Source organism: Sturnira hondurensis, unplaced genomic scaffold (genome assembly GCF_014824575.4).
Source record: "Sturnira hondurensis isolate 20B ecotype Veracruz unplaced genomic scaffold, ASM1482457v3 Scaffold0010128, whole genome shotgun sequence".
Taxonomy (NCBI): domain Eukaryota; kingdom Metazoa; phylum Chordata; class Mammalia; order Chiroptera; family Phyllostomidae; genus Sturnira; species Sturnira hondurensis.
In genome coordinates this window covers 18,136,227-18,152,048 of record NW_028082759.1, presented here as the reverse complement: position 1 = coordinate 18,152,048, position 15,822 = coordinate 18,136,227, and the positions used below count along the sequence as shown (strand labels likewise).

Genomic DNA, 15,822 nt, shown 5'->3' with positions numbered 1-15,822 from the left:
GTTCCTGGGAACGCCCGAGAGCCGGGCTCCCAGGTACCACCAGCCAAGGGCCAACCTCGCAAGCAGGCCTTTCTAAGGCCAACAGTTTCAAACCTGCTGTATTAACTGTTTTCTGCAGAGCAAGTTATTTAACTTCCTGAAATCTCAGAAACTGTAATGATCTGGAACGAAGAGGATGTCGACACCATCCTTCCCCCCTGTAATATAAGGAAGGTTTAAAATGCTTTATCATTATGGAGTGATGTCATGAAGTGCTTGGACAGGACATGGTAAGAACAGCATCTCCGAGTCCAAATACGACGTAAAGACTCATGTACGCAGACTTCCTGGAGCATTCTCAACTTATCCAGGTTATGAAATAAAACATAAAAAATGCACCTCTCTGAAAGTTTATTTAAGCACACTATTAGAGAACAAAAGTGTAAGATGAAAACATTCACTAATCCTTTTTAAAATGAATACACTTTCTAGTTCTTTCTCATTATATTCTAAAATTAAGTTGAAACAAGCATAAAATTTCGAGTTTAGAGTATTACATGTTTAACACAGAATTGAGTTTTATAAGAAAAACCTACTTTTTTATTCATGCATCTAAATTGTATCCACTATAAGGTTATAAATAAAAATACTCAAAATTTGGCCAGGTTACTCATAAAAACATTGGGACTTTGACCTTTGAGTATTGATTAAGGCTGAGTAGAAGCCTGTACACCATAAAATGAGCAGATTAGAAAGTGTTGGGGTTTTGTTCTTTGGCCGCATTCATAATCCAATAAAGCAAATTAATGTTAGCTTGGGTACCAAACAGATTAGCTTTACCCTAAGTGAGTGGTATCAAGGACATTAAAGATTTTAGAAAATAAACAATAATTTTTAATTGTCTGGATTTTATAAACTTTTTGACATTCCCCTGTAACAAAGTAGAAAATGAGACTTTCATTTACAGTAGTCCCCACTTATCCCCAGCGGGAGATACTCTGAGACTCACAGCAGATGCCTGAAACCACCAATAGCCCTAGAAAATATTTACTCTTTTTCCTCTACATACATAGCTCTGATAAAGTTTAACTTAAAATCAGGCACAGTAAGAGGTTAACAACAATAAAATGAAACAATCATAAAGTAAAATAAGGGTGATTTGAACCGAGCACTGTGGTAACTTGACAGTGGGCTGCTCAATGACAAAGGGACAGGGACATGCTGGACAAGGGGTGGACAGAGGGATGACTGACGCCTCAGAGCTGGACAGGGCGGGAGCTTCCAATTTCATCATGCCACTCGGAACAGCGCACCGTTTAAACTCAGGAATTGTTTCTCTGTGTATATTTCCATGTAATACTTTGAACCACCCTGAACCGCAGGCAGCGGAACCCACGGAAAGCACGACCGTGAACAAGGGGGGGGACGACTGTCCAACGCTTACAGCAGATCTTCTGCCCACTCCGCCAACACAGCCCAGAGCACGAGCTCCGTCAGAGCCGGCCCACGGCTGTTGTCGTCGCCATCGCACAGGCACCTCCCAAAACAGTGTCCGGCACAGAGCAGACCACAGCTTTACCCCTAGTTTCCTTCTTCTCCCTTATTCTAATACCTACAGGCACACAGCAGAGACACTGCGGGGTTGGCTCCAGATCACCACAATAAATCAAGCAACACATTGAAGCCAGTCATAGGAATATATTTGCTGGAGGATTAGTAGAAAGCAGAACATCTGCGGAGGGCAATAACCCCAAGTATGCCCGCGTGCATCCTTTGTTAAACTACTTTCAATTGCTCTGCAGAAAAAGTGAGCACCTTTTAACCATAGACACAACTCTGAATATAGTCAGCATAAATGTCTAGTGAATAAAGGGGCAAGAAATATATTCAGATGCACATTATAAATCAATATTAGCACAGAATTATAGTAGCTTAGCCTGCTTGCTTGAGGGACGGAGCACAGAGCCCTGGCCACCCCATGCCACGGCCTACCCACCCACTGGAGCACGGGCAGGCCCCTGGCCCGTTACCACCTCTTTTTCTTGGAGAATGAAGCTGCTCACCCACTGCACCTCCCCCTCCAATGGTCCTCCTCTGGAGGTCGGCTCCATGGAGGAAGACGGCATTCCTACAAAGAGAGCACGAATGATGAATACAGTAATTTTTTTTTCACAAGTGAAACTTTATTGGTTGCTCTGAGGGCAAGTACACAAACATTTTGATTTGTAAACAGGTCTTAACAATTTGTACACAGATCTTAACACACATACCAAAAATGTAAACTCATGGAGTTGTGATTCTTTCCTGAAGTTATTCCAGTGACTTCCCACCGGAATAATTGGGGGGCTAATTTTCTTAATAGAGTGGCAAGTGCCAGTTATCTACAAATGCTGATACACTGTTACATCAAAGCCTGACAATTCAATATTGTAGGCACTACATCATTGAATTTTCAGTCTTTCACAGCCCATTAACAAAGTTACTAGGAAAACCGAACTGCCCCGACACAGATGTCACAGAGTGCACAGAATCCTGACGGGGGAGCCAAGGTCAAGGAGTGGTTTTCTCTAGGAAACACTTCTACCAAAGACATGGGAATAGAAGTAATTTCAAGTGTTCAAGCCATAGCAAACGCACCACTGGTTCCAAACTGCCCTTTAGTATGCTTTGTACCACAGGATACCAAAACGGCCCCACCTGCGGAATGTTCAGCCGACACCCAAGACAATCAAAGCCTCCCACAATTCAAAATCCCACGATTTTCTGGTTGCACCAAAAAATAAACAACCAGCAAATGATTTCACCTCTTAAAAAAATCATTTACACTTTAAAAAAATGGGATGAGACTGAAGTCCCTCCTTCTTAAAAACGTTTCTAGAGCTACTAAAAAACTTGCATTTACAAAATAGTCGATAAAAATATTCCTCTGGATTGTACAAGAAGGGGGACAGGGCCCACTGGTAAGACATGGTTCGTGATACTAATCACGCTTGGCTTCTTTTTCTCCTGCTTCATACGAGGTTGGGCCCCCCTCATTTTCAGTTTCTCCGTGCTCCGCAGGCAGATCGTCCTCAGGTTCCTGGTTAGCCACTTGGGCCTGTTTCCCCCTTGCTCCCCTTTTCCCTTTCATTTGCACATTTTTGCCTTCAGATTTGTCCTTTCCTGCCTCTTTTTTCCGCTTGGTTTCCACTTTCGCAGGAGGTTTAGCTGTTGACCTCGCCGATCTCCTCTTGGGCTCCTCCTTCGCCGCCCCCCTGCCCCCTCCGCGGAGCTGACCTTCCTCTTGGGCAGCGTAGCCAAGGCTCGCGCTCCGGGTGCCTGGGGGCCAGGCCGGGGCGCACGGGGTACCTTTGCAAAGCCAGACTGCCTGGCCGCTACCGCTTCTCCCGCTCTGATGAATGCAACAATTTGTTTACTATGGTTGTTCAAAGAACTTGGTGGACAAATGCTAAAATGGAGATCATCGTGGGGAAGCCACTGAATCCCATTAAACAAGACAGAAAGGATGGCAAGGTACACCACGTGGCGAATGCCTTTCCCGCACAGGAGGTGTCTGTGGAATCAGGATGCCCGCCCTCAGACTGGGGGAGACCCCATGGAGAAGCTGAGCGCACAGGTTGCTGTGCAGATGCTGATCACACTGGTGTCCGAGACAGGGGTGCAGATGGTCTGCCTCACGTAGAGGTTATGCCTGTGAAGATCCTCGGAATGTCTGGCTCTTACTGATCAGGGTGAAACGGATAACATTAATTGCTATCCAAGTCCATGTTCCAGAAGCCTGAAAATGTCATGATATTGATGGTGTTAAGTGCAAGCCAGCCCTGGCCGGATGGCTCAGTTGGTGGGATCCTTGCCATACACAGAAAGGCCGTGGGTTTGATTCCCCATCAGGGCACCCCCACCCCGCCCCAACCCCCGCAAACAGCCCAGCTGGGGCTTCATCTCTCTCTAAAATCAATAAACACAGCCTTGGGCAAGGAGAGAGAGAGAGAACGACAAGAAAAAAAAGAAAGAACCAGGTTATTGAGAAGCAACATGTAACTAGTTTAAATGTTATAAGGTGCCAGAGAGAAAATTAGAAAACCATTTTGTTTTGAATGGAGAATTCAGAAATGAGGCTTTTGCTCCATTCAATCCACTCATGAATGTTGGAAGGAAGTACTGCTCCTAAAGAGTGACGGAGGCATGCGACAGTCCTTCCCACTGCACACCAGTTGAGTCAGCATCACCTTCACCAAGCAAAGCAGTGGAGAAGAACGAGGGTGGCACTTCTTTGGCAAGAGATGGGAACATCTGCCATTCAGAGTCCGGTCCCCAAGGACTTCCAGAGTCCACCTCCCCCCAGGGGAGGTGGACAGAGGTAGACAGAGGTAGACAGAGCTGGGAGAATCTGCCTTCCACTGAAACTTCATTACCCCCCAAACTTTATGAGATATGCACTATGTAAATGAATACTGAATTTAAAAAAAAAAGAATTGAAGCGCCCTGGTGGGTGTAGCTCAGTGGATTGAGCACCGGCTGTGAACCAAAGGGCCACTGGTCGGATGCCCAGTCGTTGCAGGCCAGGTCCCCAGTAGGGGCCACATAAGAGGCAACTACACATGGATGTTTCTCTTCCTCTCTTTCTCCCTTCCTTCCCCTCTCTCTAAAAATAAATAAATAATTAATTTAAAAGATAAAATAAATTTTAAAAGAATTGGAGCAATTTAAAAATACCTTCCAAATTATGGTATACAGCTAGTTGAGCCCTGGACAATGAAGGGCCTGGGGTGTGGACCCCAACACAGGTAAAAATCGGAACAGAACTTTTGACTCCCTGCTGTGGACTAGAAGAAGCCAGGCCAGGAGCGAAAACAGTTAATTAACATGTATTTTGTATGTTATATATTATTCTTATAACAAAGTAAGCTAGGAAAAAAGAAAATGTTAAGAAAATCATAAAGAAGAGATGATATATTTACAGTACTCTTCATTTTTACTGAAAAAAAAAACCCCCCACATATAAGTGGGCCTATACATTTCAAACCTGTGTTGTTCCGGAGTTACTCTTATCTGGGTTGATTTGATATATCTGTTCTATCTGAAACATGTTTGGTTTCCCTACTGAAAGGTACATTTTCAATATTAAAAATACTTATGGCATTATAAAAGGAAATATTAGCCTTTACTGTTCACATTATAAAAACCATAGATTTTTGGTTTTAATAACCAGTAGTGGTACTTTGACAGGGTAGTTTATCTTCGAAAATTTTACTCAGTCCGGACTGCTGTGGCTCAATGGATTGTGTGTCCTCCTGCAAACTGAAAAGTTGCCGGTTTGATTCCCTCTCAGGGCACATAGCTGGGTTGCGTGCCAGGTCATATCAATATCCATGTAAGGAAATCCCAAAAGAAAAGGAGAGGGGGGAAAGGACAGAAAAAATATTTAAAGAAATTATATTCAAAACTTACTGAATTGTTGAAAAGTACTAATCTATAGATTTTAGTTTAGTTATTCCAAAAAAGAATATACATGAAGAGATCCACACCTAGACACATCATAGTAAAACTGTTGAAAACCAAAGAAAAAATCTTGAAAGCACAGAGAAAAACAACTCATCAGAAACAATGGAGACCAGAAAGCAGGAGATGACATACACAAGGAGCTGAAAGAGAAAAAATCTTTAATAAAGAATTCTATACCAGCCCTGGCTGGCATAGCTCAGTGGATTGAGCACGGGCCTGCGAACCACAGAACCGCGGTTCGATTCCCAGTCAGGGCACATGCCTGGGTTGCAGGCCAGTTCCCAGCAGGGAACTCACAAGAGGCAACCATACATTGATATTTCTCTCCTTCTCTCCTTCCCTTCCCCTCTAAAGATAAATAAATAAATAAATAAAAATAAAGAATTCTATACCAGAAAAACTATTCTTGAAAAATAAGGACAAGATAAAAACAATCCGCCTGGCTGGTGTGGCTCAGTGGATTGAGTGCCAGCCTCGAACCAAACTGGTTTGATTCCCAGTCAGGGCACACGCCTAGGTTGCAGGCCAGGTCCCCTGTAAGGGGCATGCAGGAGGCAACCACACATTGATGTTTCTCTCCCTCTCTTTCTCCCTCTCTTCAACTCTCTAAAAATAAATAAAATCTTTAAAAAGAAGATACAAACAATCCCCAAAAAACAAAGACTAAGATAATCCATTGATAACAGACTTGTCATACAAGAAATCCTTAAAGAAGTCCATCATGCTAAAAGAAATAACCAGACTGTTATTCAACACACACACACACACAAACATACAAATAAAGACCACATTAAAAGTTAAATATACATGCAAATATAAAAGTTTAAATATTTTAAACTATTTTATTTTAATTTTTTAAAAGATTTCATTTACCTTTAGAGAGTGGGGAAGAGAAGGAGAAAGAGAGGGAGAGAAACAACAGAGCGTAGTTGCCTCTCACGGGCCCCCAACTGAGGACCTGGCCTGAAACCCAGGCACGTGTTCCGACTGGGAATAGAACCAGCGACCCTCAGTTTCACAGGCTGGCACTCAATCCACTAAGCCACACCAGCTGGGGCACCTTTTAACTTTTTAAAAAGACACACAACTGCAAAAAATCATAAAACTGTATTGCTGGGCTTCTAATACATACATATATAACGTATACAATACTAACAGACAGGAGAGGGGAGAAAATGAAACTAAGTTTCTATATTTTACCAAAAATAGTCCATCTGGAGTAGACTGTGATAAAGTAATATACATATTCTAATTCCTAGAGTAACCTAAGAAAATAACTAAAAAAAAATCTAGTTGGCTGGTGTAGCTCACTGGATTGAGTGTGGGCCTGCAAAACAAATAGTTGCAGGTTCGATTCCCAGCCAGAGCACATGCCTGGGTTGCAGGCCAGATCCCTGGTGGGGGGCTCATGAGAGGCAACCACACATTAATGTTTCTCTACCTCTCTTTCTTCTTCTCTTCCCCTTGCTTTAAAAAATAAATAAATAAAATCTTTAAAAAGAAAAAGAAAAGGAAAACTAGAGTGACCACACTTATACCAGACAAAATATTACTACAAATAAATACGGATCTCTCATAATGATGAAAATGTCAATTTATCAATAAGATAAAACAATTATATTTATATACCACATCTATTACCAGTATCCTAAAAACATCAAGCAAAAATTAATAGAACTAAAAAGAAAAATAGACACTTCAATAATAGTTACCTATCTCCCTCTACATAATTGGTATAACTAGACAGAAAATCAGTACAGACTCAGAAGGCTTGAAAACTATCAACAAACTTGACCTGTCACCTACAGAACACTATGAACAACAATAGCAGAATACACAGGGGCTGGCCCAAATCACACCCGCTTTTTACTACAAAATTTTTTATTACAAAATTGTAAGCATGTAATTCTGTAACACAGCAATATCACACTCAAGCAGGTGTTACTTCTGCTGGACCCTGTATATTCTTTTCCAGCACAGATGGAACATTTCCTCAGAACAGATTACATACTAAACCATAAATATGTCTCAATAAATTAAAAATGAGAAAAATCATTAAAAATGTGTTTTCCTACTACAGGGGAATTAAATTAAAAATCAACAACAATGAAACCTGGAAAAATTAACTGGAACATAGGCAATACATTTCTAAATAATCTATGAGTCAAAGAAGGAATCACAAAGGAAACTAGAAAATATTTATAACTAAGCCCTGGCTGGTGTGGCTCAGCAGATTGTGTGCCAGACTGTGAACCAAAAGGTTGCCGGTTCGATTTCCAGTCAGGGCACATGCCTGGGTTGAGAGTCAAGTCCCCAGCAGAGGGCGTGAAAGGCAACTGCACATTGATGTTTCCCTTCTCCTTTCTCCCTTCCTTCCCCATACTCTAAAACTAAACAAAATATTTTTAAAAATAAAATAAAAAAATTGGAGCCCTGGCTGGTGTAGCTCAGTGGATTGAGCACAGGCCTGCAAACCAAAAATAAAATAAAAGTAAGTAAATAAAATATTTTAAATAAATAAAATCTTTAAAAAATAAAAATGTATGGGGTGCAGCTATCAGTGTTTGCAGGAAAATTTATAACTTCAATTCCTAGGCAAGAAAGGATGATCTCAAATCAATAACCTTAGATTCTAGGCCTGGCTGGCATAGCTCAGTGGATTGAGCGCAGACTGCGAACCAAAGGGTCACAGGTTTGGTTCCCAGTTAGGGCACATGCCTGGGTTGCGGGCCGGGTCCCCTGTGAGGGCCATGTGACAGGCAACCATGAGAGAGACATTGGTGTTTCTCTCTCTCTCTTTCTTCCTCCCTTCCCCTCTCTAAAAAATAAATCAATCTTTAAAAAAAATAACTTTAGATTCTACTTCAAAAAACTAAAAAAAAAAAAGGCAAACTAAACCCAAAGCAAGTAGAAGATATTATAAACATTACAGTGGAAATTATTGAAATAGAAAACAGAAAAAACAATTGAACCAAAACCAAAGAACTTGTTTCTTTGATGAGAGCAAAATTGACAAACCTTTAGCTAGAATGACCAAGTAAAAGAGAGAAAAGACACATGCTACCAATATTACAAATTAAAGAAAAACATCACTACCTACACTAACAAAATTAAAAACATACAGGAATATTATTAACTGTATGTCAAAAATATTAAATAGCTTATAGGAAATGGACAAATCCATAGACATGCAATTACTGAAATTAACTTTAAATTAGCAGAAAACTGGAATAGACCTATAATAAGTAAAGAAATTGGTAGTTTAGCCCTGGCTGGCATGGCTCAGTGAATGAGTGTGGGCCTGCAAACCAAAGGGTCACTGGTTCGATTCCCAGTCAGGGCACATGCCTGAGTTGTGGGCCAGGTCCCCAGTTGGGGGCATGCAAGAAGCAAACTATGGATGTTTCTCTTGCACATTGCTTCTCTCCCTCTCTTTCTTCCTCCCTTCCCCTCGCTCTAAAATTAAAAAAATAAAATCTTTTTAAAAAATAAAAGAAATTGGTAGTTTAAAATTGTCACAAAAAGGAAAAACCAGGCCCAGATGTTTTTGCTAGTGAATTCTATCAAATATATGCAAGGACATAATAATACCAATCCTTCACAAACTCTCACACGTGGAGGAAGCACCTCTTAATTCATTCTATGAGGCTAGTATTATTGTTACAAAACCCAAAGACATCACAAGAAAAGAAAACTACAGACCAGTAGCTCTCAAAAATATAGCTACAAAAATGTTCAACTACACATTAGCAAACTAAATCCAGCAACGTACAAGTTACATACTGTGACCAAGTGAGATTTACCTCAGGAATATAAGGCTGGTTTATTATCTGAAAATCAATTAACATGCTACACCATATTGATCTAATGAAAGCAGAAAGCACATAGTCATCTCAGACACCAGTGTGACCAACCATACTGGTTTGTCCAGAAACGTGGGTTTTCCCAAGACGCAAGACTTTCAGTGCTAAAAGCAGGACAGTCCTAGGCAAACTATGACAGTCACGCTACCAGGTGTGAATAAAGCATTTGACAAAGTCCAATGCCCATTCATGATTAAAAAACAAACAAACCTCTGAACGAACTAGGATCATAATGGAATCTGCCAAATACAGAGATCTGCTATAAAACATTGTGCCTATACTTAACAATACTGTATTGTGTACCCCTTGGAAAGTTAGGAGGATAGAGCTCATGTTAAGTGTTCTCACCCCAACAAAATAATCTTTTAAGTATAAGGTTTGTATAACTAGAAAACGTCACTCAGAAATGGAAATTTCCATGTTCATGTATTAGAAAATTCACATTATAAGGTAGCAATTCATCCACAGATTCAATGCATTCCCCATCAAAATTCCAAGACCTCTTTGCAGACATTGACAAGCCGAACCTTTTTATACAGGACACAGAATTGACACAATTTTTAAAAACAAGTACAAAACTGGAGGGATAACACTGCCTGGTCTCGTAAGTTCTCACAAAGCACATTAACCAAGGCATAAGGACAAGACATACAGATAATGGGAAAGAATTCAGAGTGCAGAAAAAAGATCTTTACATTTACAATCAATGGAGAAATGTCTTTTTCAACAAATGGGGCTAAGATAATCCACATGCAACTGATGAATTTAGAGCCTTATTTCCTACCATATGTAAAAACTAATTCAAAATAGATCGATCATAAATCTAAGAGCAAAAACTATAATAAAACATCTAGAAGAAAACAAAGGAGAAAATCCTCAAGACTTTGAATTACACTGAGAGTTCTGATGACAACAAAAGATTAATCTATAAAATAAAAAACTGAAAAATTAAACTTCATCAAAATGTAAACTTTTGCAAAAAGACATTAAAACTTTTTAAAAAGATTTTATTTATTTATTTTTAGAGAGAGGGGAAGGGAGGGAGAAAGAAAGGGAGAGAAACATCCATGTGTGGTTGCCTCTTATGAGCCCCACAATGGAACTTGGCCTGAAACGCAGGCATGTGCCCTGACTGGGAAACGAACCATCACCCCTTTGGTTCGCAGGCCAGCACTCAATCCACTGAGACACACCAGTCAGGGCAAGAAATTAAAACCTTTGTGCCTCAAAAGATTGTAATAAAAAAGTGAAAAGACAAGCCACATACTGAGATAAAGTGTTCGCAAATCATGTATCTAAAAAGGACTTAAATCCAGAATATATAAAGAACTGTTACAATTCAAAAACAGTAAGACAGACAAAACACAGGCAAAAGATCTGAATGTCTATTTCACCAAAAAGGATATATAAGTGGCAAATAATCAGACAAAAATGCTCAACACCTTGAATCTTTAGGAAAACAGAAGTCAAAACCACCACAATGAGTTAACCACTTCATTCATACCCACTAGAATGGCTATGATTAAAACTAAAGACAATAACAAACATTGGCAAGAATGTGAAGAAGCTGGAACTCTGTCATACATTGCTGTTACGGATGTAAAATGAATGGCCAGTTTTTTTAAAGTTTAAACAGATGACTCAGCATTTCTATTCCTAGGTATCTACCCAAGAGAATGAAACCATATGTCCACATAAATACTTGTACTCAAACGTTCAAGCAGCATTATTTGCAACAGTCAAACACTGGAAACAATCCAAAGGCCCATCAACTGGTCAACGGATAAAATGTTGCATAGCTATACAATAAGATACTAGTCACCGATAAAAAAAGAACAAAATACTGATACATGTTACAATAAGTACAAACTCCAAAAACAGTGTAAGTGAAAGAAGCCAGATGCAAAAGACTAAGTACGGTACAATTCCATTTACATGATCATGGGTTCAATTCCCAGTCAGGGCACACGCATAGGTTGCAAGTTTGGTCCTTGGTCAGGGCATGTGCAAGAGGCAACCAATTCATGTTTCACTCTTGCATCAATGCTCCTCTCCCTCCTTCTCTCCCTCCCTGCCCCTCTCTCTAAAATCAGTAAGCATGTTCTCAGGTGATTACCAAAAAAAAAAAAAAAACAACCAGAAAAGGCAAATCTGCAAACAAAGCACAAATCAGTGCTTTGGTTGCCAGGGACTAAGGGGTGAGAATAAGGACTAACTACAAAGAGGCTAGAGGGAATTTTGGGAGGTGACAGAAGTCTTCTAAAACTGGCTTGTGGTGACACTTCTGTGTATTTACTAAAAATCATTGAATTGTGCACCTAAAATGGATCAGTTTTTTATACTAAATAACTAAAAAAAATTCCCTGGCTAGTGAGGCTCAGTGGATAGAGTGCTGGCCCGGGAACCAAGGAGTCGCCAGTTGGATTCCCAGTCACTGGCACATGCCTGGTTGCAGCCCAGGTCCCCAGTATCGGGCACGCAAGAGGCAACCACACACACTGATGTTTCCCTCTCTTCCTTCTTCTTCCCTTCCCCTCTCTGAAAATAAGTAAATAAACTCTTTTAAAAAATAAATAAAGCCCTGGTTGGTGTGGCTCATTGGATTGAGCCTGGGCCTGCAAACCAGACTATCGAGGTTCGATTCCCAGTCAGGGCATATGCCTGGGTTGCAGGCCAGTTCCCATCAGGGGACGCATGAGAGGGAACCATACACTGATATTTCTCTCCCTCTCTCCTTCCCTTTCCCTCTAAAGATAAATAAATAAAATTTTAAAAAAGAATAATCTAAAAAATAACTTAAAAAGATGATTATTTTAAATGTACATATCCAAGAGAAATGAAAACATGTCCACACAAAAACTTGATCACAAATGTTCATTAGCAGCATTATTCATCACAGCTAAAGAGTGGAAACTCAAATGTCTATCAACTAATTAATAAATAGTATGTGGTATATNAAGGACTAACTACAAAGAGGCTAGAGGGAATTTTGGGAGGTGACAGAAGTCTTCTAAAACTGGCTTGTGGTGACACTTCTGTGTATTTACTAAAAATCATTGAATTGTGCACCTAAAATGGATCAGTTTTTTATACTAAATAACTAAAAAAAATTCCCTGGCTAGTGAGGCTCAGTGGATCGAGTGCTGGCCCGGGAACCAAGGAGTCGCCAGTTGGATTCCCAGTCACTGGCACATGCCTGGTTGCAGCCCAGGTCCCCAGTATTGGGCACGCAAGAGGCAACCACACACACTGATGTTTCCCTCTCTTCCTTCTTCTTCCCTTCCCCTCTCTGAAAATAAGTAAATAAACTCTTTTAAAAAATAACTAAAGCCCTGGTTGGTGTGGCTCATTGGATTGAGCCTGGGCCTGCAAACCAGACTATCGAGGTTCGATTCCCAGTCAGGGCATATGCCTGGGTTGCAGGCCAGTTCCCATCAGGGGACGCATGAGAGGGAACCATACACTGATATTTCTCTCCCTCTCTCCTTCCCTTTCCCTCTAAAGATAAATAAATAAAACTTTAAAAAAGAATAATCTAAAAAATAACTTAAAAAGATGATTATTTTAAATGTACATATCCAAGAGAAATGAAAACATGACCACACAAAAACTTGATCACAAATGTTCATTAGCAGCATTATTCATCACAGCTAAAGAGTGGAAACTCAAATGTCTATCAACTAATTAATAAATAGTATGTGGTATATCCGTACAGTGGAATATTACTCAGCAATAAAATGCAATGAAATGATGGCATGCTACAATATGAGTGCTTTGAAAATGCTACGCTAAGTGAAAGAAACCAGTCACAAAAGGTCACATATTGTGTGACCCAATTCATATAAAATGCTCAGAACAGGCCCCGCTGCTGTTGCCCAGTGGATTCAGCACCAGTCTGTGACCACAGGGTTGCCATTTCGATTCCGGGTCAGGGCACATGTCGGAGTTGCGTTGGGCGTGTGCAAGAGGCAACTGATTGGTGCTTCTCTCCCTCTCTTTCTCCCTCCTTTCTCCTTTCTCTAAAAATAAATAAATAAAATCTTTCTTAAAAATGCTCAGAATAGGCAAATCTATATCCAGAAAGTTAGATCTCTGGGGCCTCAGCCTGGGGGTGTTGGGAAAAAATGAAGTGACCGCTACGGCCTCCACAGGGCCTCCGCAGGGCCTTCGTGGGGCAATGAGACTGATCGAACACTGATTATGGTGATCGCTAGCCCAACTCTGTGAACATATTAAAAATCACTGATCTGCACACTTTCAACTGAAGATCTGAGTGGCATGGGAATTATATCTCAATAAAGCTCTTATGGAAAAAAAAAAAACTGGGTGTGCCACCTGGGAGCCGGCCAAGGCCTCCAACACGGGTAGGCCCTGCCACAGCCATCGTCACCAGTCTCCTGACTTACAATAGAAAAATCCCAAACTTACAAACTCTTTCCAACAAAACTCTCATTGTGTGAGTGTGGATGTCTGAAATAAGAAGCAATGGTTAATCAATTTAGTCACTAAGCTTCAAAAGAGGCTGACATTAAATACTCCAATTTCAGATGCCCAAGATAGTTCCATTTTCTCCCAGATACTTCAGTAACGTTCCTGAAAACACACGGTGCAAACCGTGGTGCACTATATATAAACTTCAATTATTCCTAAAATTCTTTTCACTCTAATTGACCAGCTTATACATGATCATTCCAGTCTTATACCGTATCATTCCACCTTCTGAGAAAGGGCAGAAACTCTGAAACAAAAACGCCCAGTCCTGAAGAGGGCACGTACATTCTCCTGTGATTCTGTCCCTCTTCTGCGACTACGACACTGGAGAGGGAGCTTCATCTACCTCTCCGCAGAGACTCACAGATAAAAAGGAAAGCAAACCTGATTACCAAACACACGATTACCGTTCTCTCCTCGCAGGATTAAAATTTAAACCTCACAGCTGAAGTCAAGGTTCAAGAACACAAGAAAGGAGGAAAACCCTACAGTGTTACAACGAACTGTCTCCTCATTCATTTAAGCAAGTGCTAAGAACTTAAAGGCTGCGTGTTCTACAGCGAGCCCAGCTCCTAGAAAAAGAGCCCAGGATGCTGGCTCCCGAGAAACATTAGAAACTGTGCAATCTGGATCACTCCTGGCGGTGTGGAATGTGTTCTCCGTCCTTTCCTGGAATAAAATGCCCAGCTGGAGCACCAGAGGGGCTCCCTGCCCTGCTCCCAGAGCTGCGGGGACAGGGGGCGCCGGCCCAGCGGAGCCCTCCGCGAGCTGCTCCCGCGCCCCGCCACAACAGCCCGGAGCTCAGTCCCGGAGGGCCAGCTCCGCGGAGCGAGGCTCCAGAAGGCCGTCACCGGACGCGTGTTGCAGAGCCCGTTTTTGTTTGGTTTAAAAACAAATTCCTAACAGAGCCAAGCCTCCCTACCCCGCGGGGAGTAGGGGAAGTGGCCGCAGGGGGCCGGCGTGGAGCGCGAGAATAAAAGAATGACCAAGTACAACCTGCCGAGCAAGCTGGCAGCCCGGGGAAGGGAAGGTAGAAGGCGGCGGTCAGGCCCGCGGGGAAGGGAACTGCTCCCCAGCCCCACACGCCACCCCGAGCGGCCGGAGCCTCCCAGGTCCCGCCCCGAGCTGACCGCCCTGCCCCGGCGCCGGCCGCAGCCTCCCGCCCTACCGGACCCTCCCAGGACGCGCTTCCTCCAGAGCCGGACCCCCGCCCTGGCCTCCCCGCGGGAGAAGGCGGGTCAGTTCAGTCCGCTTCTCGGCAGAGGTGACTCGCGCGGAGATGTAAACACAGCGAGCCCAGCCGCGCGCGGCCCATCCCCCCCGCCAAGGGTCCGTAACCTCTTCCCTCCGCCCGGCCCCGCGCCCCGCACTCCCCGCGGGCCGGCGCGCAGCGCGCCTTCCCCTTTCTCCGCGTCCCGCTCCCCGACCGTTGCCCGAGGGCGCCAGCCCCCTTCCCCCGCGCCCCGCGGGTGTCACGGCCACAGCCGCCGGAAAACCCCTTCGCAAACCGCGGAGCAAACAACACAGGCGCGGGGAGGGGGGCGCGGAGGGAGGCGGCGGCACTCGGGACAGCGAGGCTTCCTCGCCGCGCCCTCCGCGCTCCCTCCCACGGCCCCGGCAGCCCGCGCTCTTACCTGAACCCCGCGTCGCCCGGGAAGACGGCAGCGTCGCTCTCCCTCCCGGCAGGGCCGCGGACTCGCCGCCGCCGCGGCCGCCGCTGGCCGGGCGTCCGGAGGGAGCCGGGGCCTCCCGGCAGCCCGAGCCGCTCCGCTGGGAGAGGTGGAGACAAAACAGCGCGCGCCGCCCCGCGCAGCGCCCCCCGCCCGCGCCGCCCCACAGACCCCCAACCGCCGAGGCGACGGCCGCGACACAGAGCCCGGCGCGGGGAGCAATGGTGGCCCCCGCCCTCGGCCCGCTCCCCTCCCTCCAACCCCCGGTCGGCTCCTCCCCCTCGGCCTCCAGCCGCCGCCACCAGGACACTTGA

At 43.5% G+C, this 15,822-nt stretch overlaps 1 protein-coding gene and 1 pseudogene across 2 annotated transcripts in view; both read right to left on the bottom strand.

Moving 5' to 3' along the window:
* ELF2 (E74 like ETS transcription factor 2) overlaps positions 1 to 15,556 on the bottom strand; it is an 87,847-nt gene extending 72,291 nt beyond the window's left edge. For both annotated transcript variants that reach the window (XM_037058503.1, XM_037058504.1), the window contains exon 1: positions 15,473 to 15,556. The gene's annotated coding sequence lies outside the window, so the exon portion shown is untranslated. The remainder of the gene's footprint in view (positions 1 to 15,472) is intronic.
* Positions 2,882 to 3,443, bottom strand: LOC118995333 (non-histone chromosomal protein HMG-14-like; annotated as a pseudogene).
* Positions 15,557 to 15,822: the final 266 nt, after the last annotated feature.